Source organism: Theropithecus gelada, chromosome 1, assembly GCF_003255815.1.
Source record: "Theropithecus gelada isolate Dixy chromosome 1, Tgel_1.0, whole genome shotgun sequence".
In the NCBI taxonomy this organism is placed as follows: Eukaryota; Metazoa; Chordata; class Mammalia; order Primates; family Cercopithecidae; genus Theropithecus; species Theropithecus gelada.
The window spans coordinates 121,968,394-121,995,736 of record NC_037668.1 but is presented as its reverse complement, the minus strand read 5'-3'; the positions used below and the strand labels follow the sequence as shown (position 1 = coordinate 121,995,736).

Below are 27,343 nucleotides of genomic sequence, written 5' to 3'. Positions count from 1 at the left end.
AGGTCCAGGGTGGCCCCTGCCTGAGCTGGAGTGTCCTTTGGTGATAGGATGGCACCTACTAAGGTGTTAGGAATTAATCTCAGTGGGGAAGGGCTGGGTGAATTGCGGAAGCAGGGTTGGAACTTCAGCATCAGGGGGCCAGACCTCCTCTCTGAGCAGGTCTACACTGGTTGTGTTCACTGGTTCCAACTTTGTAAAGACAAAGCTGGCTCAGGACACTGGGGTCAGCAGAAATAGGTGGAAACTGCTGTGGAGATTTAGTGTTCTAGGGAGTGGAGGCTCCACACCCCCTGTCATCTCAGCCTTGCGTCTCTACCGGGGGCAGACTCCTGCCACCAGCTCTGTCCCAGCAGGATTCTCCTCCATGTGCCTAAAATCATCTCCTTGACCCTAAATTCCTTCTTTCCATATTTGTGTTAATGGTCCCAGCATAGAACCACAGTAGTTATAATTTCTGAGTGTCCTACATGCTGTCCCATCTCACTCCTTCCAACAAGAGTGGCTTATTTTTCCTTTTAGGTCCCACTGTCTACAACGGGTGGACCATCAGTCACATGCCTTGCTCCTCTCTGGCTTCAAAGGTGCTATGAAATGGAAATCTGGTCAATCAGAGACCTCGATTCCTTGGCCACAGTGATAGGTCCAGGACCAAGGCCTGGCCAATCAGAGTCTTTCTTAGGACCTTTCTACCAGAGGTCATGGGAAAGCTCACCTGTGTTTGCTGGGAGATGAGTCTGGGGCTGCCTAGAACACTTGCCTGCCCGCAGGAAGAGCCTGGTCGTGAGTGGAGCCGTGCCTGCAGCAAGAAGTTTCCTTACACTTCCTAGTGACATGGCTAATACATTTTTTCTTTTTTTTTCTTTTTTTTTTTTAGCTAATTTATATAGAGTTTTACCATTTGCAACTAAATCTAATGCAGCCACAACAGCATCCAAATTTGATTTCTCAAACTTATCTTTATTTTATTAGTCTCCATAATGTCTCTCATACCTGTCCCTTCCTTTTCATCCTCACTGGAGTGAGTAAAGCACCTGCTACCATGCTTCATCATACTTTATACCTGGAAGACACCCTCCTGCTCCCCATTTCTCATTGAGTCTCACCCAAAGTCAGACCTTTATCACCTTATAAGCTGGATTATTGCTGAGCCCCCATTGAAAATCATGAAAGATCAAAGTCTAATACCTTAATTCCTAGTGCAAGACTTCCTTTGATTCTAATCTTTCTTTTCAACCCTCCTTTTCCCCGTTTGTCTCTTAGATGACCTCTCTGAATGGTTAGCCTGAAAACTCCAGAAATGCCTTTTTTTTTCTGTGGGCCACATTTATTCATTCATTCACCATGGCCTTTTGTATGCCAGGCACTTGCTGGGTCTCTGCCTGGAACACCTGCTTTTTTTATCTGAATCCTGTTCCTGCTTTCACACCTAGTTTATGTTACCCTTCCTCCAGCAAGCTTTCCCTGACCTACTGACCCACTCACTGGATAGGTCCAGTTTATCCCTGGACCTTTCACTGTGACCCAAGGAATGGAGATCTCTGATTGACCAAATTTCCATTTCTTACCACCTTTGAGACCAGAGAGGAGCAAGGCATGTGACTGATGGTCCATGTGGACCATGGTAGACAGTGGGACCTAAAAGGAAAAATGAGCCACTGGTCTGTTCCAGCCCTGGACCTCAGCAGCACCTCCTGTGTGGCTTTCTGGTGTGCTCACAGCAGCTCGTCAGGCTATCATTTTCTCTTTCTTATATGTACTTATCTTCTCCTTCCAAATAACGCAAGGGCAGGTGTGCTCCTTCTCTCCCCTGAATCATTTAGTGTGGTGCTTGACACCTAGTGGGCTTTCCAGCAATGTTTGTCATTTGGTTATTTAAATGTTTGATTGATGCAGTTGGCATGAAAATGAAGAAAAAGCAGGAAACTTAAAAAACAAAAATTGCTTGTGAGGCCCCAGTGGCACTCTCTGCTCTACACACTCCTTCCCCTAGCACCCATAGAGGCCACTTGGTAACACACCCAGGTGCCACCTCTGGCGCTGTCTGGCAGACAGGCCTCCAGCCAAGAACTGCTCCTGCCTCTCCTGAATGCCCAGCTCATTGTGGAGCTGCAGTTACCCTTGGCCAGTGTTGCTTAGGAAATTAGCCAGACACTGGAGAGTTAAAAAACTTCTCTCTTTTTCGTGAAGGGTAGAGAAAGAAAGATCTTTCCTGTCTATACTATGCTTGGCTTTCGGCGCCTTCCTGTTATCATAATGGTTCTTTGTTGGTGGCAAAAGCCTTTTCAGACCAGTGAGGCAATATTTCACCCTTGGTCACACTTTAAACCTTGTTGTCAGGGGCCAGCTAACTGTGCCGTAGGCTGTGGGTTGCATCAGCCTGTGTGTATACTTGTGAGGTTAGTTTGGGGATAATGACTGGGTGGGGTTATACCTAATTTTGCATAATAGTGATGGGAGAGGGGTAACAGGGTGATAAGAGTTATACACCGAATGCTGTTGGCTAGGGAATGCAGGCCCAGAACCTTCCACCATTCCCTGGCATCTGGCCAATCACCTCCATGATGGCCTGAGAAAGGTTCACAGTGCAGACAGCCAGACTTTTCTCCTATTCGGTTCTCAAACAGCCTCTCCTCCATTGCCACCCTCTGTCCCTCCTCCCAAATGCAAGAGAAAAATAAAGATAGGTGGCAATGATGCCCAGTGGGGTGAACAGAGAGCAGAGAACCACATGGGACCTGATAAAGTGACTTGGTGAACGCTGATAGGCAGACATCACTCCTAGCTTTGGTCAGTATTTCTCAGTTCCCAAGAACGTTTCTCAGCTATTCTCCTCATCCGGTGCCTATGAGTCTGCTATGCTTTAAAAATGACATACACTAGGAAGTGCAAAGCAGAGTAAGGTTAAAATCACCTTTGGGAATCTAGTGAAAGTGTCATAGATTTAGACCATCTTAGAACCGGCTCCCGATTAGGGGTGTTTTCCAGACTAACTCTTTGTCCGCACTGGGACTCTCCTCTTAGGCCTAAGCTGGTTGTCTGGACTCCATCTACAAGATGGCAGCCAGTTCTTCTTCATACTGGGTCTGCCCTGCAGCTTCCAGCTGACACTTGTTGTTTTCCAGCAAGCACTGGCAGGGCTCCCTGGAAACTCTTCTTTGTCCCCCCCGGCCCTGTATCCTGATGGATCAGGCCAAGGCATTGACCTAGAGCAGTGCAGACCAGAGGCCACAGCTTTATACTCCTCTTTCTCTGGTCTCTGACAGGAGCAAATGCTGGAGAGACTGCCCACATCTCCCTTATGAGCCAAGACACTCATCCTTCTAACTTCAGGAGTGCTGCCTGCTGATGGGTCCCTCCCTGGGAGTTGCCCTCAGCCAATGGGAGCTGCCTCCCAAAGGTTACATGCCGCAGGCACAAGTGGACGATGCATCGGTACCAAGGGCTCCTCCTTTCCCTCCATTCAAGATATCTCCGAAGGGCCAACTTGGCTTCAGAGCTCCCTGTGTGATCAGCTGAGGCCTCTAGTACAATTGTGCACTATTCAACCCTGTGTCTGAGCCTCCTTCTCTCACTCCCTCATGGGTGTTGTTCCCAAGATCAGCCACCAGGCCCCATGATTGTGTGCCCCTTTTGGAAGACCACTCCTCACTATAACAGGACAGGAGTGAAGAACGTCTTCCTCTTTGCATCTCAACATGGATTCCAGAGGCTAAACACACTAACCTGCTCATCAGACCTAGAACAGACCCCAACCAGCAGAGACTTTCCTATGTGGGAGCTGAGCTGGAAATGCAGCTAGTCAGGGGACATGCCTGCAGGTCCTCCCCACCCCTCCCTGACTCCAAAGAGGCCAGTCCAGCTCAGCCTTTCTGCCTCTCCCATTCCAGGCAACTCTAGAAGCCTAGAGTGTAGATTTTGTAAGGCCAGGCACCCCCACATTTGGGGATAACCATTACATAGCACTTGGCACAGCAGCCATAGGAATGCCAGGGACTAGTTATCAAAGCCATGAGACTCTGAGTGCTGTTGGTGCCAAAAATCACTCTAACCCTTCCCAGAGGCTGCCCCTGGGCCTTCCCTGGAGTGTTCCTTATGGAGCATGGACAATGGGCACAGACACACTTCTTTCCAAATGGAATATTGCCTCTTAGGAACTAACCAAGGCCCCTTCAGTTTCTGTTAAGGTTTTTGTTCAAAAGTAATTTTTAAAAATGTGTTTTATAACCATTTTAATTGAAATTAGAAAATTAGCACATACACTGACTTGCTTCATCAGCTTTTCCCCAACCTTTAAGAGATCCCAGAGAATAGGAGAAGTGAAATGCAAACTTTACAAGAACTTGTATAACATAAAGTGGTGCTGGGCTCTTCAGTTAGTCACCAGGGTGGTTCCTGGCATGAAGCACCAGCCATTCGTGTCCCATGCCAAGGAGCGCTCTGGACGACTTTGGGGTGGTGGGGTGTTGATTATTAGACCAGGGAGTGGTATTACAGAGATAGAATGGCTTGGGAAGGAGTTAAGAGTGAGCACTCCAATAACAGCCTTTGGGTGACCCTGGGCCAGCCATTGTTTTCTAAAAGAAGGGGAAACCAAGCCACCAAGGGCACTAACATACAAGGGGGAAAGAAAACAATTCTAGACCACTGCATGCAATTAAAGAGCAATTAAAGAGCAGCTTAGTTTGGTTCTTTTAGGTTATAGATCACTCTCAAATCCTGCTAATCAGTTCTGTGCATTTTGTCTGTGCTATTGGCAGTTATCCACAATCCACTGAAATAGTCAGAGGCTCTAGACAGGAGAGCCACAAAGCCTATGAAACTGGGGACATATTCTCCCTACTCACTTGTCAAGGGCAAGTGAACTTCAGTAACAAGCTGGCTCCTGCTGTGGGAATTCCCACTCTGTTTGGCTTGAGCCCTGGAGTCAGTGTGACTCCAGATAACCTTGAGATGGGACACAACAAAAACTTTAAATGACACAAAAGTCCCTGTCATCAGATATTATCTGAGATAATTTTAAGTGATTAAATGTTTCCTCCCTTTTGCATGCACGCACACACATGCGCACACACACACACACACCACACACATACTTCTTCACTCTATATCTTTTTGTATATAGTCATGTGTAGCTTAATGATGGAGATACATTTGGAAAAATGCATTATTAGGTGATTTTATCGTTGTGCAAACATCATAAAGTGCACTTATACAAACCTAAATGGTATAACCAGCTGCATACCTCCGCTATAGGGTATAGCCTATTGTTCCCAGGCTGCAAACCTTTACAGCATGTTACTGTACTGAATACTGTAGGCAACTGTAATAGAATGTTAAGTATTTATGTATCTAAACATGTCTGAACATAGAAAAGATATAGTAAAACTACAATATAAAGATTTAAAATGGTACACTTGTATAGGGCACTTACCATGAATGGAACTTGCAGGACTGTAAGTTGCTCTGGGTGAGTCAGTGAGTGAGTGGTGAGTGAATGTGAAGGCCTAGGACATTACGGTACGCTACTGAGGACTTTATAAAGACTGTATACTCAGGCTACACTAAATTTATTTTAAAACTTTATTTTTCTTTCTTCAATAATACATTAACTTTTTAACTTTATAAATGTTTTGATTTTTTTTAACTTTTTGAATCTTTCATAATAACACTTAGCTTAACATACAAACACATATAGCTGTGCAAAAATATATTCTTTATATTCATATTTGGTAAGCTTTTATCTATTTTTAAATTTTTTTACTTTTAAAGTTTTTTTTGTTGTTGTTAAAAACTAAGACAAAAGCACACACGATTAGCCTCAGCCTAGGCAGGGTCAGGATCATCAGTATCACTGTGTTTCACCTCCACATCTTGTCCCACTGGAAGGTCTTCAGGGGCAACATACGTGGAGCTGTCCTCTCCTAGGATAACAGTGCCTTCTTCTAGAATACCTCCTGAAGCACCTGCCTGAGGCTGTTTTACAGTTAACTTTTTTTTTTAGTAGGGGTACACTCTAAAATAACATAAAATTATAGTATAATAAACACATAAACAAGTATAATAGTCATTTATTATCATTATCAATTATGATGTACTCTACATAATTGTATGTGCTAGGCTTCTCTATGACTGGCAGTGCAATAAGTTTGTTTACACCAGCATCACCGCAAACATGTGAGGAATGCACTGCACTGCGATGTTACCGCAGCCATGACATCACTAGACAACAGGAATTTTTCAGCTCCATTACAATCTTATGGGACCACTGTCATAGATGTGAGTCATCACTGACTGTATATGTATTTCTGATTCTTCATCTGCACAATGGAGATAAAAAAGAAAGTCTGGCTCAGTTTCACCTCTGAGATATGTTGTATAGATCAAATCATATTATGCAAGCTCTCCAGAAAGATGAAGTGCTGTAGAAATGGAAGGCATTTCCACCAAAAACCATAATTTCATCACTTGTTATCTGATTACTCTCTACCTTGCCCTTTGTGTTCAGGGAACAATGGAGGCCTGCGATGTAGAGTTAAACTCTCAGCGATCTCCGTGTTGACAACACCAAAGCTAGAAAGAGGAATCCGTAGGATGTGGGCATGGTTTTCCCAGAAGGCTGACTGAGCAGTTCTGCAAATGTGTTTGCAAGTACAGGGCAGAATTTCATCCAGCCTTGGAACCTTGAGCCAAGACTCAGCATCAGCAAAGCCAAAAGTTTCATTTCTTCAACTGTGGGAGTGCTAGACCCACCCTTTAGATGGCCATTCAGTTTTAAGTTCAATAAGCATTTTGATTGAGAAATACTTTGCTGAGGGGCGAAAAGTCCTTGGCTTTGAAAGACAAATGATGAGCAGTTCAGTGGCCCATGTCACAGTCTGGGCACCTGCCAAAGGTGACTCCCTGGGAGGAGCATCTTAGTCACAGAGCCAGTGCCTGCTGTAGGTGTGCAGGGCTCCAGAAGGGTGCGTGTGTGTGTGTTTGTGTGTGTGTTTCTGTGTATATATGTATGTGTGTGTTGGGGGAAGGGAGCAAGGTTGCAGGAGCATTTCTTATCTGCTCTTCTGTGCAAGATTTCCTGTGATTTAAGTCACATTAAAGTGCCCATAAGCCCATAATGCAAAAGAACCCCAAAACCAGCCCAGCAGCTAACCACGGCAGCAAGTAGGTGCTCTGGTCTTTAGATAGTCAGAAGTGACACTTCTGGGCTCTCAGGCAGTCACTGGGTTGAGCTCCCCATTAAAGTTCCTAATGGAAATGTTTCTCCCTGCCAAATCTGGAATAGTCTTCTGGAATAGTCTTGGTACCGTGTGTGTGTGTGTGTGTGTGTACCCACGTGTGCATGAGCGCGTGCAGTACAGGGTCTGCATGCCTAAAGCAGATGAAATTCTGCAGAATGGCTACCTCACTAGACAAAGTCAAGAAGACAGACCGAGGAGAGAGAGGTTGATGTGTCTCCACTACCAAGAGATAGGCTTCTCTGAACCAGTGAGACATTCCATTCAACAACATGAAACTGGCCACATTCCCTTGAGATGTCAATGTTGAAAGTGTAGCTGCATCTTTGTTCTTCACTGTTATGAAGTTGGGTGCAACACAGCCCGAGTGGCGTACAAAAACACCACTTGGAAACACATGATCTGGATTTGAATCGCAGCTCTATCATTCACCTGCTATAGACTTTGAGCAAGACCTCTCTGAGGTTATTTCTTCACAGTAGGTAGAGATAAGACCTACTTCAAAGATTCTTAAAGTTGAACCTACCTGAGTCAATGAATGCAAAAATGTTCACATTTAAACTGTAATTTTAAAGCACAATACAAGTAAATAGCATTAATATCATTAAAGAGATTAACTTAGCACTGTGCATCACATGGTTCATCACGGGCCATCTGTGAGATAGCAAATAGACAGGCGAAGCCCACAGCAATAAAAAATATTGCCATAGCTATAACCAGTGCACTGTTCCCTTCCTAAACAACAAACAAATCTTGCCAGAGTCAAAAGCCAACAGTTTCGACTGCTTTTTCTGTTTTCTCAAAAGGCAGCCTTTCTTCAAGCTTAGTCCCTTCTCTATGAGAAATGGTGAAGGAGGCACTCTTTGTTAGAGCTATGGAGAGTGGCCCAGTGTGGATCAAGCCAATGTCCTGCCTTCCCTGGGCTCACAGACAACACTTAGAAATGTCAGAGCTCAGACCACCTCCAACACTTTTTCCTTCATCAAAGAAAGTGTGTCCGAATGCAAATGAGAGCAATGATGTCATATGCATACCCAGGAATCCACTTTTTGCTCACTCTTATTTTGAATTCACTCCTATTTCAAACTTTTGGTACTTCCTATTATTGATAACAAATGACTTATGACTCACTTCACAACCGATTGACATGTGATGGCACAACTGAAAGTCAAGATTGAGGACAAATGTCTGCAACCGTGGGTGGGGGCAGGAATTTGTTTTATGCATCTTAGTATTTCCAATGCCCGGGTAGATGCCCACTGCTGACTTGAATTGGCCCTAGCCTGGGAAGGAGAAACCTCACAGCTCCCTACCCATGAGCTCTGGGGCCATTCCTAATGCAGAGGGGCTAGTTGGGTAGTCATAGCCCTTTTAGGAGCATCACAGTCATGACAGGAGACCAGAAATGGCCTCTACAGGAGATTTCAATGTAGGACAAACTAGCTCCCTTCACACTCTGTGGTAGTGACAGTGTTAAGTGGAGGAGTAAGTGCCCAGCTTCTTTCATGCCTGCCTTTGAAGAGGGTGGCCTCTTGCCAGCAAGAAGTGTCTGAGGTTTGGGCTTGGTGAGAGCTGGATGAAATGAGTGTGCAGGTGGTACTGCCCAGGGAATAAATGTGAAAAGCCAAAGCAAACCTGCAAGCGCACAGCAAAGAGATGCATTCTGAGCTGTGTTCCTAATGACATTCAAAATCACATGCTTCTATCTGGGTCATGTGGGTGGATCTGTAACCCAGGGCATCCACAGATACCAGGGTCAAAGCTGGCATGGCTGTTCCCCGCCAGGCTGGGAAGGCCTTGCCAGAGCAGCAGCCCCAGCCACACGCCCTTGTGTTGGAACAGTCTGGAGGCTGCCAGTCTGTGGGGCTGGCTGAGAGCACCAGCATGTGGGAAATCTTCTAGATAATTTGTCACAAATGTGCTAATGGCTCTGGGGGCCAAGAGGAAAGGGGTGATGCAGCATGTTTGGAGACTGGAATGTGTAAATGAGTTGCTCTGTGAATTATTTGATATTTTCTTCCTGCAGTTTAGAAGAAAACTAGGTCTGATGGGCTTGGCCAAGGTTTATGAGGCAAAGCAGGGCTTCTGAGGTGAAGCTGCATGGCTGTTTGAGCCTGAGGCATGGCAGTATTGCTGCCATAGTCTGTCAACCTCTCTGGTGATTCCAGGCCAGCTTGGTACCAGGTGTAAAGTTACCCAGGTCAGAAAATGCAGAGGCTTCATTACTTTCTTGAAAAAAGGGAATTGTAGGTAGCAAGTGGGAAAAGAGAGAAACCAGAGGAACCAAATATTTGAGAGCATAAGGGAAAGGCCGTCAGAGCGGAAGTCCAGAGGTTTGTGTTGACAGTCTTGCTGTCACCCACTGCGTGGGAGGAGTCAGCTGCAGCTTAGGGGTGGGTTAAGCCAAGCCAAGGTATCAGCCCCGGCTCTGCCACTTCCTCCCCATGGAACTGAAGTTGTTAGCCCCTTAGTCTTCAGTTTCCTCGCTGTGTAAGGGGAAAATGATGACTTCCTCCCTGAGTTCTGGTCAGGATGAAGGGAGGTGAGTGTGCAGGGCTTGCCACTGTGCCTGGTGTTTGGTGTTGTTTCTTGGTCACCATGGTCATTGTTACCCAGTGTGACTCTTCTGATTACCATGGCTGCATCACACACAGCACAAATTTAGTGGCAGAAAGACCCCAACTATTTTTTATCATGCTCATAGATTCCGGGGGTCAGAAATTCAGAAATGGCACAGCAAAGAAGACTTGTCACTGCTCCATGATATCTGGGGCATCATCTGGGAGGGGTAAAGATCCAGGGTATCTTGACTGTTGGAACCTGGAATCACCTCAAAGCTCATTCACTCACATGTCTTGAGCCTGATCTGGGAGGGACTTGACGGTTAGGACTGCCAGCCAGAGGGCCTACACGTGGCCTCTCTGTGTGACTTCCCCCACAGCATGGTGATCTCAGGGTAGTTAGACTTCTAACACAGTGCCTGGTTTCTCCCAGAGCAACTGTCCCAAGAGAACCAGGCAGAAGCAGAATCACCTTTTCTGACCCAGCCTCAGAAAGTTGTGGCATTCTGTTGGTTATAAGTGAGTCTCTAAGATCAGCTGTCTGTATTCAAAGAGAAGGCAGCTCTGGATGGGAAGACTGTTAAAGAATTTTAAAACCGTCATAGTGACTACAGAAAATTATAATGCGTTATGCTCACGGAATGTTTACAGTTTCAAAAGCGCATTCACTTGATCCTCACAGTGCCTTTGAGTGGTGAGCAGGACAGGTAGCAAAATCCCGTTTTGCAGATGTGGAAACAGCCTCAGAAAGGCCACGACTTCATTCCCCTGAGCTACAAGATGAAGAGTTTATACAAGATGCCCTCACTGGTGCCTGAAATGTGGTGGTTTTCCGCTTCTTGCCGAAGGAGGCAGTCCTGAGCAGTTGGTTTGAGTGAAGGAAGCAGTCTGATCAGAACTCTATTTGCTCTTTGAACAACTTTTGTGACTTCCTGGGCCAAACCGAATTGCTTCCACTTAGCTCACACCTGGATTCTTGAAGGCAGCTAATTTTAGATTCTTTGGTCTGGTGCCAAATATCAAAGGAGAGTTGAAAGAATAATCTTTGCTCAATTGTAGTACAAATTCCTTCAACTGAGACCAATTCTGGTGCCTCATATCAAGATAAGGAAACCCCCATTTATCATATATCTTTAAGCTGAAACATTTCAACCAAAGCAGGAAAAGAAAAAAAAAATCAAGATAATCTTTAAGCAAATTACTCACTGAGCAAATACCAAGAACGCAGATTTTTAAGAGTATAAAATTACTAAATTTGTGCAGGTGCAATTTGCTTTATGTAATACTTGTGTTCCTGATTTGGTGAGTGGAAATTAAACATTTATACTTTAAGTCTATTTTAAATTGACTTGAGAGTAATATGAGAATGGGGAATTTCCTAGTAAAGGCTCCTGTGCAAATTTACTTCCTAGTTTCGGTTTTGTTAATTTGGGTTTCTAGAGATTGGATTTTCCCTTCCTTCCTTCCTTCCTTCCTTCCTTCCTTCCTTCCTTCCTTCCTTCCTTCCTTCCTTCCTTCCTTCCTTTCTTTCTCTTCCTTTCCTTTCCTTTCCTTTCCTTTCTTTCTTTTTTGTTTTTTTGACGGAGTCTTGCTCTGTCACCCAGGCTGGAGTACAGTGGCGCGATCTCAGCTCACTGCAAGCTCCACCTCCCAGGTTCATGCCATTCTCCTGCCTCAGCCTCCCAAGTAGCTGGGACTCCAGGCTCCCGTCAACACGCCCAGCTAATTTTTTGTACTTTTAGAAACCCCGTCTCTACTAAAGCCAGGATAGTCTTGATCTCCTGACTTCATGATCCACCCGCCTTGGCCTCCCAAAGTGCTGGGATTACAGGCATGAGTCACCTCGCCCGGCCCATGATTTATATTTTGAAAAGTGCTGTGAGGGAAGGGTAATAGGAAAGAGAACCATGAAGAAACATTAACCAAAACTTAAACCCAAGTGTTCTTCATTAGTGGCTCTGGAAGCCATTGTGAGAGATTAATATGCAATTACCACACACACACACGCGCGCACACACACACATACACCCACACATACCATTATTTCTTTTGTTGAAGGATACAGTAACATTTCTTTGAGACCTATACAATGCCCTGTAGTTATTGCAGATCATCTTGTAATTCTAAACCTAATGATAATTTAGTTTTTAAAACTAAACTGGCACATTATGGTGGTGAGGCTACTTGAGGACCCAGTCAAATGTTGATTCAGCACCTTTGTTGTCTTCAGCATTGTGTTGGGCATTGTGGGAGTTAAAAGAAGCATAGGACACAGTCCCTATTCCCATGTACCCCAATCTAGCTGGAGGGCTGAGATATACACACAGTTCACAGTGAACAAGCCAGGTTTGTATACAACATTATGTAAAGCAAGAATAGAGTTCCAGGCCATGCGACACTATGGAAAAATATATAGGTCAGTATTTGAAGTACTGTTAATTGTGCAGACAATAAGAATATATAGGTCAGTATTTGAGGTGCTTTTAATTGTGCAGATAGTAAGGACAAAAGAAGATTGGTGCAGTGAGAAATAATATTGAGAAGGATGGTGACCAAAGGGGCTACTTCCCTTTAATGAAGAGTCAGAAGTTAAAAATCACAAGATCATTGAATATGGCCAACCGAAGTCCAGTCTGGAATGGCATTAATAATCAAAGTATCTGATCCAAGGGATGGAGTCAGGCACAGTGCTAAGGGCTTTGAGATGGAAATACATCTTGGGGATGGGTAAATGACAGAGTTGGAGATCAAGTTAGGTGAAGGAAAGGATATGGCAATTAAGATGCAACTCTTTGTGAGTGGAGAGTAAAGAGGGAGGTGGGTGCTGGTCAGTGGGGTATGGGGGAGCTGGCCACTGAAATGGAATTCAGAAGACAGTGCAAAAGCCCCAGGCAAGCAAGCTAGCCCCAAAAGTGGGCATTCAGCTGGCTCTGCCCTCCAAGATGAGCAATGGCTATCTGTCTATGCTCAATCCGAGCACCTAACTCAGTACCTAATATTGAGTGGGTATTCAATAAAGAAGTGTTGAATAAATAAATGAAAGAATTAGGAAATGAGGAAGAAAAGGAGGCACCTAGGGCTCTGTTTACTCTAGGGATGTTGTTTCCAGGGCTCAGGGAAGCAGACATTTCTACTCACTAAAGGTGAGGCCCTTCCAATGAACCACCAGGATTGGTTCTCAGTCAGGACCAGAGGCACTTGCTGGGTCATTACTGCTGGCAGATGGGTAAGGTTGGAGCAGGCAGGACTCTCCAGAATTATGGTAAACAAAAGCCTAGAGGTTTTCATCAGCATGGCATGTACAGGAAACACAAGCAGTTGAGTATGGCTGGAGCATAGCGCACTGGGGGAAATGGCAGGAGATGGAACCTGAGTGTCATGCTAAAGGGTTCAGATTTTATCCTCAAAGCAATAGAGAGGTGCTGAAAGATTTTAAACAGCAAAGTAACAAGGTCCAATTTACATTCGGGAAAGACAGTTCTGGTAGCAGCTCAAATTAGATGGAATGGGAGAGATGAGAGGCAGGGAAACTCACTAGGAGGCTATTTTGATAGGGCAGGTGAGCACTAATGAGACCCTAAACTGACAAAGTGGTGCCGGGACACAGGGGAGAGGACAAAATCAAGAGATAGGTTCAAGGTTCGTTTAATCTCACTGGGTGAAGATGATGCAAATAGGATGTGATGCTGTTACTCAAGATTGGAAGTATAAGAGAAGGATCCCTGTGGAAAGTAGCGGGTAGCCTCTATACTGTCTGCAACAATGCTGGGCACAGACACCACAGCTTGTGCTATTGGACACTGAACACTACTTCTAGAACCTGGATATAGCAGCATCAATCCTCACCTGAATGGAGCCTGCCAGTGCATGCCTTTTGAGCCTGGTTTCCCATTCAAAGGTGGCTTTCAGGTGCATCTGGTTGCCAGAGCCAAGATTGAATGTGTGCACCCTAGCTGCAAGGGAAGCAGGAACCAGTATCCAGACTACCTCTCCTTCCCACCTAAACTCTTAAGGTGGAGACTTCAAAGAAGAAACCTGTTTAGAGGGGCTGGTCAGGCATAAAGAATGATAAATGTCCATTAAAAATACGAAGAATGAAGAAAACAAAGAAAACCAAGACCAGAGCCCTGAGGAAAGCCAATATTTAAGGGACAGAGGAGAAAGAGTCAGTGAAGGAAACGGAGAAGGAAGAAACAAGATAAAAGGAGATTAAGAAGAGTAGGAGTGTTGCAGAAGCCTTGAGAAGAGAGGGCTTTGAGCAGGACCGAGCAGCCATTGGATTTGACAGTTAGGAGGTAGCCAGTCACCTGTGGGAGAGGACTTTCAGGGGCAAGTGGGGGTAAAAGCCGGACTTCAGGGATCTCAGGAGTGTGGGAGTTGTGTTAGTGAAGACAGAGTGTGGATCACCTTTAAAAGTTTGACTGCAAAGGGAAAAACAAAGAGAAAGTTGAAACTAAGGAGTGGCATAGAATGGTAGGGTGTGGAGTTGGGTTTTTGAGCCTGGGGCGCCTTGACTACATTTATAGGTGTACGTGCTGGGCAAACCTTGTGTTCTGTGAGGATGCCCACAGGCTGTGGGGAGAACAAATTTAGTAATGGCCTCTCCCTTTCTGCTGCTCTGAGAAAGTTGCTCTGTTCCACAAAAGTTATTAGTGTTCTTTTTAAGACTAAACTACCCATGAGGCTCTCTTTCTTTAAGGATTAAGAACATAGAAAGTCTCAACTTTACATCTGGTGTTTGCTAATGTTTACTTCAAGAGGCATTCTGAAAGGCTGGAGGGAGGAGTGGGGGTTGGCGGGGAGGCTTGAATTGAGCACAGCCTTGTAACATTTTAGCCCATTGCATCTCTTTCCAGCTCCTGGACAGGACTGGCACCCAGCCCATATTCCTTTGGACCTGGGCTGGTGGCTGCTGCTGCCACTCCCTTTTGTGCCTGTCCCAGAAGACTTGGCAAGTTAGATGCTCTTGACATCTTCCTACCCACATGCTTGCAAATCCCTGAGCTGATCCACAGCCAGCTGCCTTTTACCTAGTAGAGCACAAGGAAAGCATTAGGCTTCTGTTCAATTTTTCATCCAAGTTGCAACCTTCTATCATCCCAAGACCACTGTCTCACCTTTAGTTTCACACAAATACTACGTTTAAATGAATAAAAGCTTCTATCTTCTGAAGAATTCTAAGCACTTTCACTTATCACACTCCCCCAGAAACATGCCCAGAGCAAAATATTTTTGGTTTTGTTTGTAATTTTTAAAAATAGAGATGGGGTCTTACTATGTTGTCCAGGCTGGCCTTGAACTCCTGGTCTCAAGTGATCCTCCCACCTCGGCCTCCCAAAGTGCTGGAATTACAGGTGTAAGCCATCAAGCCCAGCCATAAAATTTGTTAAAAGCCTTACTTTCCAGATGGGGAACTAATGAACAAGTAGATAGGGTTATCTGCCTGCTGCCCCTGCCTCCCCGGCCCACACCTGGTTGTGAACTCCTGGAAGAGACAAGATGAGAATCCAGGATACTTTCTTCTGCATATCAAGTAGCAAGAGACAAGAGGCTATGGAATGTTTGATTGTGCTGGTGATAGAGGGGATTGATTGAGGAGAAGGAAGATGGTGGAGGGTAGGAGAAAGATAAAAGCATCTTGATTTCCCACCTTTAATTTGCATAAAACATTTCAGCTCAAGAAGCTAACATTTGGTAATTTCTGAATAATCACAAGGGCCTATGACAAAGCAATTCTGGAAACAACTGAGCCATGGGCCCCTCTGCTCTTCTCACAAATGCTGTTGATAAAGGCTGTGTTCATTTGCTGAACGGTGAACTCATCTGTCTTCAAAGCACCTAACTCCTTGGAGGTGGGCAGAGGCTGAATCCAACTGCCAACTCCCATCTGCACAACCAAGCTGGCAGCATCACTCCTTTCCCTCCAATCCCAGTCACATGACCAAACCAGCAGGTTCTTGGAGCATCTGCTTCTGCCCCACATGGAGGGCTCCACCCGGCAGACTTTCTGTCACTGACTCTTTGAAAGAGTCTGTTTGTCTGTGGGAAAGAGAGTTGCTGTCACCCATAAGACTTCTGACCCCAGCCATCCAACAAGAGTGTACCTGCTGGGTAGGGCAGACATGTGCTTGCCTGATTTCTAGCTATGATTCCCTGGAGATAATTAAGTAAAAAAGAAATGCCTTTGGGTTTTGGCCCAGCTCAAAGTAAAATTAGAGAAGGCCTGGAAGGGGAAAGAGAAACTGCAGTTTGGGCAAATCTCTTTCATTTGTAGTTTCTTTCTTCTCTCAGACACCATGGCAGCTTTCTTCCTAAGGGGATTTCCTTGTGGGGAAGACATGAAACCCACTGCATTTGGCTGAGCATCCTGTTTAATGAAAGCAATAAAGCATGTCAGTGAGGGAGGTCTAGAGAACTGAGCCAAGGAAGGCGGGACAGGGGTTTCTGCTGGCCTCAGGCTTGGTCCCCTTTATGATCAACAGTACAAAGACAAACAGAAAGACAAAGGTTTCATGGGATGTGCCTGAGAGAGCCCAGAGGGAAGCTCAGGGATGCTTCTAGCTTTCAAACCCAGCTTACCTCTGCCTTGAGCAGGGCTCTAGCTCCTGTGTGTGCAGAAGGGCCAGCCTCTTCATCATACAATACAGATTGGTGGCCTGAGATCCAAGGAAGGTCCTAGATTCTCTCTTGTACTCATTTGTTGCTAATGTAAAGTGCTCCTATTGGAGAAGCACTTTACATTAGCAACATGGTCTTCTCAATATGACTACCTCTAAAGTAGGCTCATTTTATGGGTATTTACCCCTGTTGTAATGTATCCTCAGGAGGAAGACAGGGACTGATCAGGACAGCTTGCCAACTACATACTTTACCTGGGCCTAACCCTGCAATCAAGCACTGTTGGGAATAAATGATTTTGCCACTAAATTCTAATGTGACTAAGACTGTCATCATGCTCTGAGCTTTAGCTTTCCAATCTGTAAAGTGAGGATAATAATGCTTACCTAACGGGGCCATTGCCAGGGTGAAGGGAGATTGCAGATATGAATGCCCTGGGTAACTGTAATGTACAGTGTGCGTGGTGGGGGCGATTCTTGCATACAGCCTGCTGACTCCCAGGCCTCAGGCTAATCAGGCCTGGCTAGGTTACATCCATAGGTCTTCCCTGCACTTTCTGTCCCCTCCCACTACACATCCCCATGCCCTTCCCCAGCATCCTTTTATGTGACATCGTGATATCATACTGTTGGCACCATTAAGCCTTAACCTTTCTTTTTAAGAAACAAACAACAGTAATGTGGACTGAGAGATGACAGGCACACAGACCAATCTATGATCTTTATACAAAGAGACATATTAAATAAATACCTATTTACATTATAGACAAATAATGTAGTCAGTGTACTTAGGAGTAGCTGGGTAAGAATGGGCTTGTCTGTACTTCCTGGCTGATTGAGTGCTCTCCGCAAAGTCCCTACAACATTTTCCAAACAGAGTTAACCTGGGAAAACAGCATGTGCTTAGATCCAAATTAGACAAGTGTCTCAAGGAAAAACCGTATCAGTACTTTCTCCCTTAAGGTTCATGTTTTAACAGTGTACAGGGAATATTTGGTAAGTTTAAATGAATTTATTTTTTATGAACTGCCCAATGCAGAGGCTGTATGCTCCTGAGCAGTGGAAACTAAGCTAGAATATGTGAGATTTATGGAGCAGTTGGGGTTGTTTATAGGACTCTTAAGCTCTGCCTGTATTACTAGCCTCCTGATCTGGAAGGGTCACCTCCAGATCTGTCTTTTTCCTGGACTCAATTTTTCTCTCTTGCATGATGATAAAACTTTGAGAAAGTGCAATTAATTAATTTATAGTCTATTTCTCATTCCCTATTAGATGAAATGTTTTAAGAAAAAATACACAGCATAATTTTTTTAAATGCACCTGGCACCTGTATTAAAAACAGGTTTTCTATTACCCAACCCAATAATCTCTCAACTGTATTCACTTTAGCACCATATCAACATTTTTTTCTGATACCAAAAACTGATCAAATAATTTGTATTAACCTATATAAAGAATTTGATTGCTTATGATTCAATACATATGATTTAATAAAATAGATTGCATTTTTAAAAATAAAGAATGATTTGAAAAAAGGCTTATGGAGTTAAGCAGAATATTCATTTTCTTTTCAATTCTACTCAGTATGAAAGAGGTGGCATTTCAATACATGTCCTTTCTTCGGTTCCCTTCTTTGTGTGATGACATTTTGGCAAGAGGATTTCTTTTCTGTGTGGTACCATTTCTGAAATAATTATATGTGGGTTTGTTGTTTGTTGTTTTTGAAATAGTAGATTTACAAAAAAAGGTCCCTGTTTCAATTTGTAAAATAATCTACTTCAGCAGAAACCTAGGAAGGTCTTGTCAGTGGTTTTAAACACAACAGATTTTTAGTACCAGCAATTTTATTCCCAGACTAATTCAGCGTGGGAAAGAGTTCACCAAAAATAGACAACAAGGACGAAATCTGTGTAGATAGAAAACGGCTTCTAATGGGTGTAAATCCCATTTTAAGCAGACCCAGGTGTGCAAGCCAATTAGAGAAAATGGAACCTGGCAAATGGAGAGAACGTTTCCAGGGTCCCCTGGGAGTGGCGGGTTTTAATCACAGCCTGTGTGAGGAACACTTAACTGAGATTTGGGAGATTATTAGAAACTATTAGCACCTTGTCAACTTAGGAGTCAGTAAGCCTCTTGCTTTAAACTTTGAACTGTAGTTTTCCACTTTCTTTCTAAGACTATAAAGACACAGTTTTAGTGGTTATATGGAGCAACTCTACTTGCTGAATTCTCCCTCCAGAGAGCTCTTTGGATTATAGCAGGAGGCATAATCCAGCAAGCATAATGTCCCTCACCTTATTTCTCCTGCTCCTAAGTCTTCTGATTAGCAAATTGCTCTGCAAAAGAGACGTCTTCACTCTGATACCCTGCACCACCCACCTCCCCTTCTCCAGTGCCCTGGATAAATTCAAAGGGACATTTTAGGAGTGAGGAGCGCTGGTTTGAGATGCCAGACCCAGACAACTCTCCATTCTCCTGTCTACATGGAAGCACTGTGTGGTGGAGGCAGGTACATGGGCTCTGATTTAAATTAAGACTCCATCACTCACCATCTGGGTTAGATGGACAAATGATTTAACCTCTTTGGAGCTACTTTTAAATCTGTCAATATGCATTCCTTACCACATCATTGTGAGGATCAAATTCAAAAAATAAGGACAGGTGTGATGACTCACGCCTGTAATTCCAGCACTGTGGGAGGCCAAGGCGGGTGGAACACCTGAGGTCAGGAGTATGAGACCAGCCTGGCCAACATGATGAAACCCGGTCTCTACTAATAATACAAAAAAATTAGCTGGGCATGGTGGTGCACGCCTGTAATCCCAGCTACTCGAGAGGCTGAGGCAGGAGAATCACTTGAACCTGGGAGGTGGAGGTTGCAGTGAGCCGAGATAGTGCCACTGCGCTCCAGCCTGGGTGACAAGAGCAAAACTCCGTATCCAATAATAATAATAATAAAATAATAGCTTCCAGTTATTGAGCACTTGCTATGTGCTACGCATTATTGTAAGTGCTTTATGAATATTAGCTCATTTAATCCTTACAACAACCTTATGAAGTAGTCACTTTCATCATCTTTGTTTTACTGAAAAGACAACCCAGGCACAGAGAGTAACTTCCCCATGGTCAGAGTTAACAAGTGTCACAGTGAGGCATCACAAACAGTCTGACCTGAGTCCATGATCTTCATATTGAACTGTAATGGGTTTGTGGAGATATCAGGCATTAATAATAATATAGGCCATTATTATTCAGCATGTTTCCCCCAAGTTGCAAGCTAGTATAAAAGTTGGGCCCTGCTGCCGTTGCTGTCATTGGGATGTTGGGGCCCAACCACCAACCCCTACCATCAACTGATGGTAGTTACAACTTCCTTCCAGTGCCACATTCTCAATTACACTTCTGGTTCCATTTAGCGTATTTCCTGAAGCCACCTAACAGATTTAGGCACTGGTCACTTGATGTCAGCCAAGTAAGGACTCTAGTTCAGAGACAGGCAGGCAAAAAGCCAAGCTCTCACCCTGGCCATCTGCAGCTGTTATCAATAAAGCCGGCTGCAGAGGATGTGGAAGTCAGCAGATGCGCTTGCATCTAAGGGCTGAACACAAGGCTGTCTGCTGGAAACACAGCCAGTGCTTTTGGGTAATTCCTAACTTCCTATTAGAAATAAACAAAAAGCCCGCCCTACTGAATTTCCCACTTGGCTTCTCTGCTTGGCAGCCAGTCCCTATTGCCTATCACCTAAGATAGCAAAGATATTAGGCCGGGCTGCTGGACTAGAACAAAAAGGATGGGAAAGGCCGCCTCTTCCCTGACCTCTGCTCCACTGAGCGACTGATCCTGTGGGAATCTAGATGCATCAGGGTTTTGGGGGCTGGAAGGGGCAGGGGCCAGCATGTGGGGTGAGGGGAGGACTGAGCAGAAGACAAAAGAAGGAAAGAATGTTGAGTGAGCAGAGCGGACAAGCTCAAGGACCCCTTCCTGTTAGTGGCCTCCCTGCATCTTGCTGGAAGTTCAGACCCACCCAGGGCCCACTGAGCAAGTCTGTCTTTGGGTGAGGACAAACCCTGACAGGCTGATGGGACAGGGGTTGCAGGGAGATTCTGGCTGAGGATCTAGAGAGTGATCTCTGTGCAATTAAAAGTGGATGGCCCAGCTTGTGGCTGAGGTTGGGAGCCTCTCCCTCCACAGCATGCCCCTTTGACGTTGTGCTGTTAACGCCTCTGTCTGTGGGAAAGAACATCTCGGTTGACATGCTGAGTTTCCTAGGCCTGGATGCCACACACACCTAGCCATTGTTGTCGGCATTTGGTGTCACCATGAGCAGATTCCTAGGTGACAAGATACCTGCTTGAATTGACTTTTCTCCCCAGATGAAAATGCCTTCTTGTTGTGATTTTGTGCCACCACGTATCAAATTTCGGCTGGTATTTCGGAAACTCTTTTCTTTTTCTTTCTTTCTTTCTTTTTTTTCTTTTTCTTTTTTTTTTTTTTTGAGACACAATTTCACTGTGTCACTCAGGCTGGAGTGTAGTGGCATGATCTTGGCTCATTGCACCCTCTGCCTCCCAGGTTCAAGCAGTTCTCCTGCCTCAGCCTCCCGAGTAGCTGCGATTACAGGCATGGGCCATGATGCCCGGCTAATTTTTTATACTTTTTGTAGAGATGGGATTTCACCATGTTGGCCAGGCTAGTCTCGAACTCCTGACCTCAGGTCAGGCTCGGCTCCCAAAGTGCCCGGATTACAGGCATGAGCCACTGTGCCTGGCCAGCTCGTTTCTTCTTCCATGTACCGTACTTGCTTTTTAGGCATATTCCATCCTCTTAGGGCAGGGCCGAGTACATAATTTTTAGGTCCCAGTTAACAATGAACATGCAGGGAGGGCCTCATTCTAAAGTTATGAAGAATTGCAAGATGGCAATCGCAGAACATTAAACCTGCTGTGGGATCCTTCCAGCTCAGGGCCCTGCATGCGTTCTAAGAGGCTACATTTCTATAGGCAAGGTTAACTGGGTCAAAGATGACAGTATACATTTTTGGTCATTTTTAAATTTTAGAATATTTTAATACTGTATTAAAAGATTAAAACATAAAGATTTTAATCAGTCATTACTAGTTCTTTTTTAAATATAGAGGTCCTTATATTTGGGAGATATGGACATCTAGGCACCCCTTCTAGTAACATTTAACTGATTCTAATCACTACTCAACATAACCGTAATTTTCTCCCATCCTTGAGCAGCACTGCATTTCCCATCTCACAGGCTCCTCTGTGGCTCTGAAATGTCTCCTCTTAACTGGAGCAGGGGACATCTAAGGATGTGGTAGCTGTCATGTAACCATGCCACCCAGAGAGGACCATTTCCCCGGGGAAGGGAAGTTTATTTCCCAGTTGTACAGCTTGAAACCCAGCAGAACCTGGGAGATTAACACCTACAGCACAGAAGAAGAAAACCGTTGAGTATTGTCCAGCAAGTCGAGGTGCGAATTCCAGGAGATTAGAGGCAGTGCCAGGTGCCTTTCCACCAGTTGTGTGGGTGGGGTCAGGAAAACATATCCTCAGAGGACTGAGGTCAATCAAAGCTCTGCCCCTCTGCTCTTCCCATGGTTCCTCTTCTCTGGCCCTGGCTCTCAGGTTATCCTTTGTTCACCTGAAGGGTCCTAACTACAGTTGCCACATTCAGCTAATAATAAATACAAAGTTCAAATTTAACTGGATAGACTGTATCTGGCACCCCCAGTCCTAACCCTGGCACCCCCCACGCCACCCTGTCTTGGCTGACTCAGGACTGGCTTCTTCATGACTGTAACTGCTCCCAGACCAGTGCTCTCCCCACCAGCATCTCCCACCAGGCTTCCTCAGACTTAGCTGCTGATCTGCCCTGCCCTGCCCTGCCCTGCCCAGTCCTCTGATGGGGACTTCACAGACAAGCTGTTAACCACCATGGAAGATGCCAGTGCCAGGTGGAGACTCATTTCTGACCTGTGGTCGGCTCTGCTGGGACCTCTGTGCATTCCTTCCCAGTGCAGCTCATCCTTGGCACTGAGACCTGTGGTGGGGTAGGGCGGAGCACAGGCTTAGCTCCATCACCGGCCTACAGGGTAGGCTCAGAGTACATTGAAGTGGTGACTGTGGCTTGGGAATGCTTGTTAGACAAGTTATTCTCCTCAATTTCATTTCATTTTAAATTTCCCTTTTTGGAAGTGAGCAGGAAAATATTGAGTGTCAGGAATGTGCACATTGCTTGATGATATGTCACTTAATCCTCGTAACAATACTATGAGGTCAGTAATATTGTCCCTACTTTGAAGATGAGAAAACTAAGGTGCCACCATCTTACTATTGGTAGATTTCAAAGCTTGAATTAAACTCTGGTCTTCTAAATTCAAGGCTGGGTGCCGTGGCTCATGCTTGTAACCCCAGCACTTTGAGAGGCCAAGGCAGGAGGATCGCTTCACATCAGGAGTTCAAGATCAGCCAAGGCAGCAAAGCAAGACCCCGTCTCTAAAAAGTAAAAATAAAAAAATAAGCCTGGCATGGTTGTGTTTGCTTGTCTTAGCTACTTGTGAGGTTGAGATGGAAGGATCACCTGAGCCCAGGATTTCAAGGTTACAGTGAGCTATGATTGCATTACTGCACTCTAGCCTGGGTGACAGAGCAAGAGCCCATCTTGAAAAAAATTACCCCAAGCCCATGCTCTATTATTGCATAGTTTCATCATTGGCCACCCAAGCAGAAACTTTTGAATAATTAATCGTTCATACCTCACTCTTTCTCCCATCTGATCCTATGTCCTTATGATTTTGCCACTGAAATGCCTCTTGATACCACTGTATTGGCTTCCTAGGGTTGTTGTAACAAATGACCACAAACTGGGTGGCTTAAAACAGCATAAATTTATTCTTACAGTTCAGGAGGCCAAAAGTCCAAAATCAAGATGTCAGCAGGGTTGGTTACTTCTGGAGACTCCAAGGGGAGAACCGTCCTGTGCCTCTCTCCTTGCTTCCAGTGATTGCAAGCATCCTCGACATTCCTTGGCTTGTAGCTGCACCACTCCAGGCTCTGCCTATGTTGTCACATGGCTTCTTCCCTGTATGTCTCTCTGTGTCTAGGTACAGCTCTCTCTCTTCTTTCTTATATAGGCATCAATTACTAGGTTTAGGGCCCTCCCGAATCCGCTATGTCCTCATCTTAACTAATTACACCTGCAAAGACCCTATTTCCAAATAGGATCACATTCTGAGGTTCTGGGTGAACGGGAATTCTTGGGGGACACCGTTCAACCCAGTACAACTGCAATCTCTCTACTCCAGACTTTCACCATCACCACTGTTCCACTTTGAGGCTTTCCCCTCTCCCATTCATCCATTGCTCAAAAATTTGCTTTCTGAAAAGCAAATCTGACCACAGCACTCCACAACTTAAAAATGGTCACATATCTAAATGGCTTCTAGCAGTGGTTCTCACACTTGAGTGTGCAAAAAGATCACCTGGAGAACTTCTTAAAACTCAGGTTAGAGATCTCCATCCGGGAGCTTCTGATTCAACAGGCCTTGGGAGAAGCTGGAATCTGCATTTCAACATGCGTAAGACGATTCTGATGCAGATGGACCGGAGACCATGCTTTCAGAAAGGTCTATAGCATAAAATACAAAAGCCTAACAGAACCCAGCACGTAGAAAGCACTCGATGAAAGTTAACTATGATGATTTTTTATTTTCATAGCTTTGCTCATTTTGCCTACTTTTCCTGGGAATGTTTTCCCTCCTTTTATCACTTGGAATAATTTCTTTTATCCTTCAAAATCCAGTGAAGAGGCCATCATCTCTGTAAAATCTTCCTGGACCCCCTTAGTGCCCCCTTAGTTACTGTTTTCTTGTCCATTCCCCCATAATTATTGCTGGTATTCTTTGTTCCATTACCATATTATGCAAAGGAATCACACATATTTCTGTCTACATACATGAACAAACAGTTTGAGGGCACCTACCATTCTGTAGGGCTTAGTAAAGTGTCTGGCATATTTTATAATCCAGCTCCTTATTGGCCAGGCATCGTGGCTTACGCCTGTAATCCCAGCACTTTGGGAGGCTGAGGCAGGCAGATCACCTGCGGTCAGGAATTTGAGACCAGCCTCTAACATGATGAAACCCCGTTTCTACTAAAGATACAAAAAATTAGCTGGGCGTGGTGGCACGTGCTTGTAATCCCATCTACTTGGGAGGCTGAGGCAGGAGAATCGCTTGAACCTGGGAGGTGGAGGTTGCAGTGAGCTGAGATCACGCCATTGCACTCCAGCTTGGGCAACAAGAGCAAATCTCCATCTCAAAAACAAACAAACAAACAAAAAAAATAAACTTCTTATCACATCTCTTCATACAATTGAATGTTCAATTTATTGTTTTAAAATGGAATTGCATGATTTTTTTCTTAATTTAATTCAATAATTATACTAGCTCTTCTTTCTTCCTACCACACTCTCTGTTTTCTCTCTCCCAGATGCTCCAAGTTTCACACTGTGGTCAGTGTGCAGTGACTAGTCTGGCTGGATTGTTTTGCATTCCAAACACCTTATTTAGGAACTAGGGCTTACCACCCACTCATAGATACAACCCTCAATTCTGGCGGCAGGAATGTTCTTTCTCTGCTCTGCCTACAGAGTCCATAGGAAAGCCACCAAATGCTGCGCTTCAAAGAGTTGTGTCTGAGTCTCCTAAGGAAGTCTGGCTCCTACCAGTGGAAGCTAGAAGCTTATATGGTGGTGCAGGCCATGGAAGCTAGCTGCCTAGGCCTAAAATATCATCTTTTCTCTCTGAGAGTATTATCTCAAGACCACTTTATGCAATAAATGGATAAATGAGCTTTTCATGGGCCTATAAAGATTTCTGAGACTTGTAAAACTGTATGTATTTTTCAAAATAAGGAAAGGAAACTCCAGAATCAAAATTGATAAATTGAATTAAATGTCTACAAAATATAAAATGATTCCAACTAGCCAACTGCACCTGAGCTCAACTCTCATGTGGTTATGTATGTTCTATTTCATGTGGAGCACATTTTAACAATGTTTTATATGGGATGTGGTCTCCAAAAGCAAAAGTGCCTGATGTTTGGGAAGTTCTCAAAATGATCCCATGTTGTCTGCCATGACAGAGCTCATGGCTTTGAGTGGAGTCCATGTGAGGAGTGGGAGAGGAAGAGAGGAGGGTCCTTATCTGGACAGTCAGATCCAGAGAATCACATGGAAAATTATCCCACAATCCAGGCTTTTTGGAATGTGGTTCCACACGTGAAAGACATTTGCGTAGATGATTGCTGCTCAGCTTTTAGCACGGAGGTCCAGGCCAATTCTGACCAGGCCAGAGGGGGCACCAGAGGCCCAGATCCATCAAACCCAAAGGGCCTAAAACACATTGTTTGCATTTCCTCAACAAATATCTACTGAGCCCTGTTATGTGTCTAGAACTCTGCTAGTGATGGGGAACACCACAGTGAGCAAGATAGGCACCATCCCTGCCTCAAGGAACTTACAGAGCAGTTAAAAAAACAAACTCCAAGAAGCTCACCACCAGTCAAGAAGGATTGCAAAGGGATGTGGAGGTTATCATAGGTGTCTGGTAGAGAGGTTAATCTAGTCTGGGAGTGAGGGAGGACCACTCAGAGGAACTAACATTTAGTATGATAACTGAAGGGTGAGTAGGAGTCAGCCACAGGAAAGCATTTTGCACAGAAAGCCCCATGCTGCCTTAACATGGTGTCAGATGCCAGGAATGGGCATCCTCTGTGTGCCTGCTATTCCGAAGCCCCTTCTGATTGGCCCAGTAACATCTCCGAATCCCTGCCTTGGCTTCCTGATTTGCCCTGAGTGCTGGAACTACAGCTAGCCTTGCCGACGTTGCTGGGGCCCTCCCCGCCTGGACATAACAGCCTCTGCACTAAATGGCTTGCCCTGGGTGGCCCATGCAAAGCTGTACTGCTGCTGCCACCTGTTCCCAAGCACCGCCACTGCCCTGGAACACCACACCCCCTCCCACCCCATCTGACCTCCTCAGAGATCAGCCCAGGCCAGAGCACACCCTTGTGTGTCACCCTCCTTTGGCCTCGGTGACCGCAGGAGCCAGCCATCTACCCTATTGCAGTCCCATTTCCTTCTGGCTCAGGCCTCCGGTTCAACCACACCATGTGACAGATCCTACAAGAATGCTGGAGTCATACAGTAACGTTTCCCAAACTAGGGAATCCAATGCATCCTGAAAATATATCCATGCACTCCAGTTTGAGGAACACTGCACTGAAAGATAATGCAGTCTCTTCTAGTTGACATGATTATAAACCAAACACAAATGTGTGCCTTGAAACTTCATGTCAGTACTCTTGCATACTTCACAAATGTTGTTAATATAGACTAGGTGAGGCACATAAGACACCTGGAACTCCATCTGAAGAGGCCATGTAATTACAAATGGGTATTATTATTTGTCTTCATCCTGTCTTGCCAGCTAAGAGAGACAGCCAGCCCACATTTGCTCAGCAGCCTGGAACTTTCTCCTCCAAAGAAAACCCAGTTCTCCCTATAGAGATCAAATAAGGCCAGATATTCAGGAGAAAAGTAACTGGTTTCTACTCCTCAGAGATTGGATTTTGGTTTTAGGTTCTGCTTTTCAAATTAACTTGTCTGCTATGCCTATCTGGCCTAATGCTTAAAAGAAAAAAGAATGAATAACCTTTATACTATTACTCAACAGGCCAAGGGCTCTGAGAAAATGAGAGGATCTGGAGAAGGGTAGACACATGCATGCACGCACACACACAACCCACATGCATACACATGTGTGCACACATATGTTCTAAGAGTGCCCATACGGGTGCATGCGTGTGCACATACTCTCGCACACACATCATCCAGCTGTTCTGAAGTCTCTGGTTAG

At 44.9% G+C, this 27,343-nt stretch overlaps 1 protein-coding gene and 1 pseudogene across 1 annotated transcript in view; both read left to right on the top strand.

Annotated features, from left to right (window-relative positions):
- BCAR3 (BCAR3, NSP family adaptor protein) overlaps positions 1-27,343 on the top strand; it is a 280,076-nt gene that overhangs the window by 79,196 nt on the left and 173,537 nt on the right. The gene's annotated exons all lie outside the window — the stretch shown is intronic.
- LOC112628947 lies at positions 49-7,802 on the top strand (annotated as a pseudogene).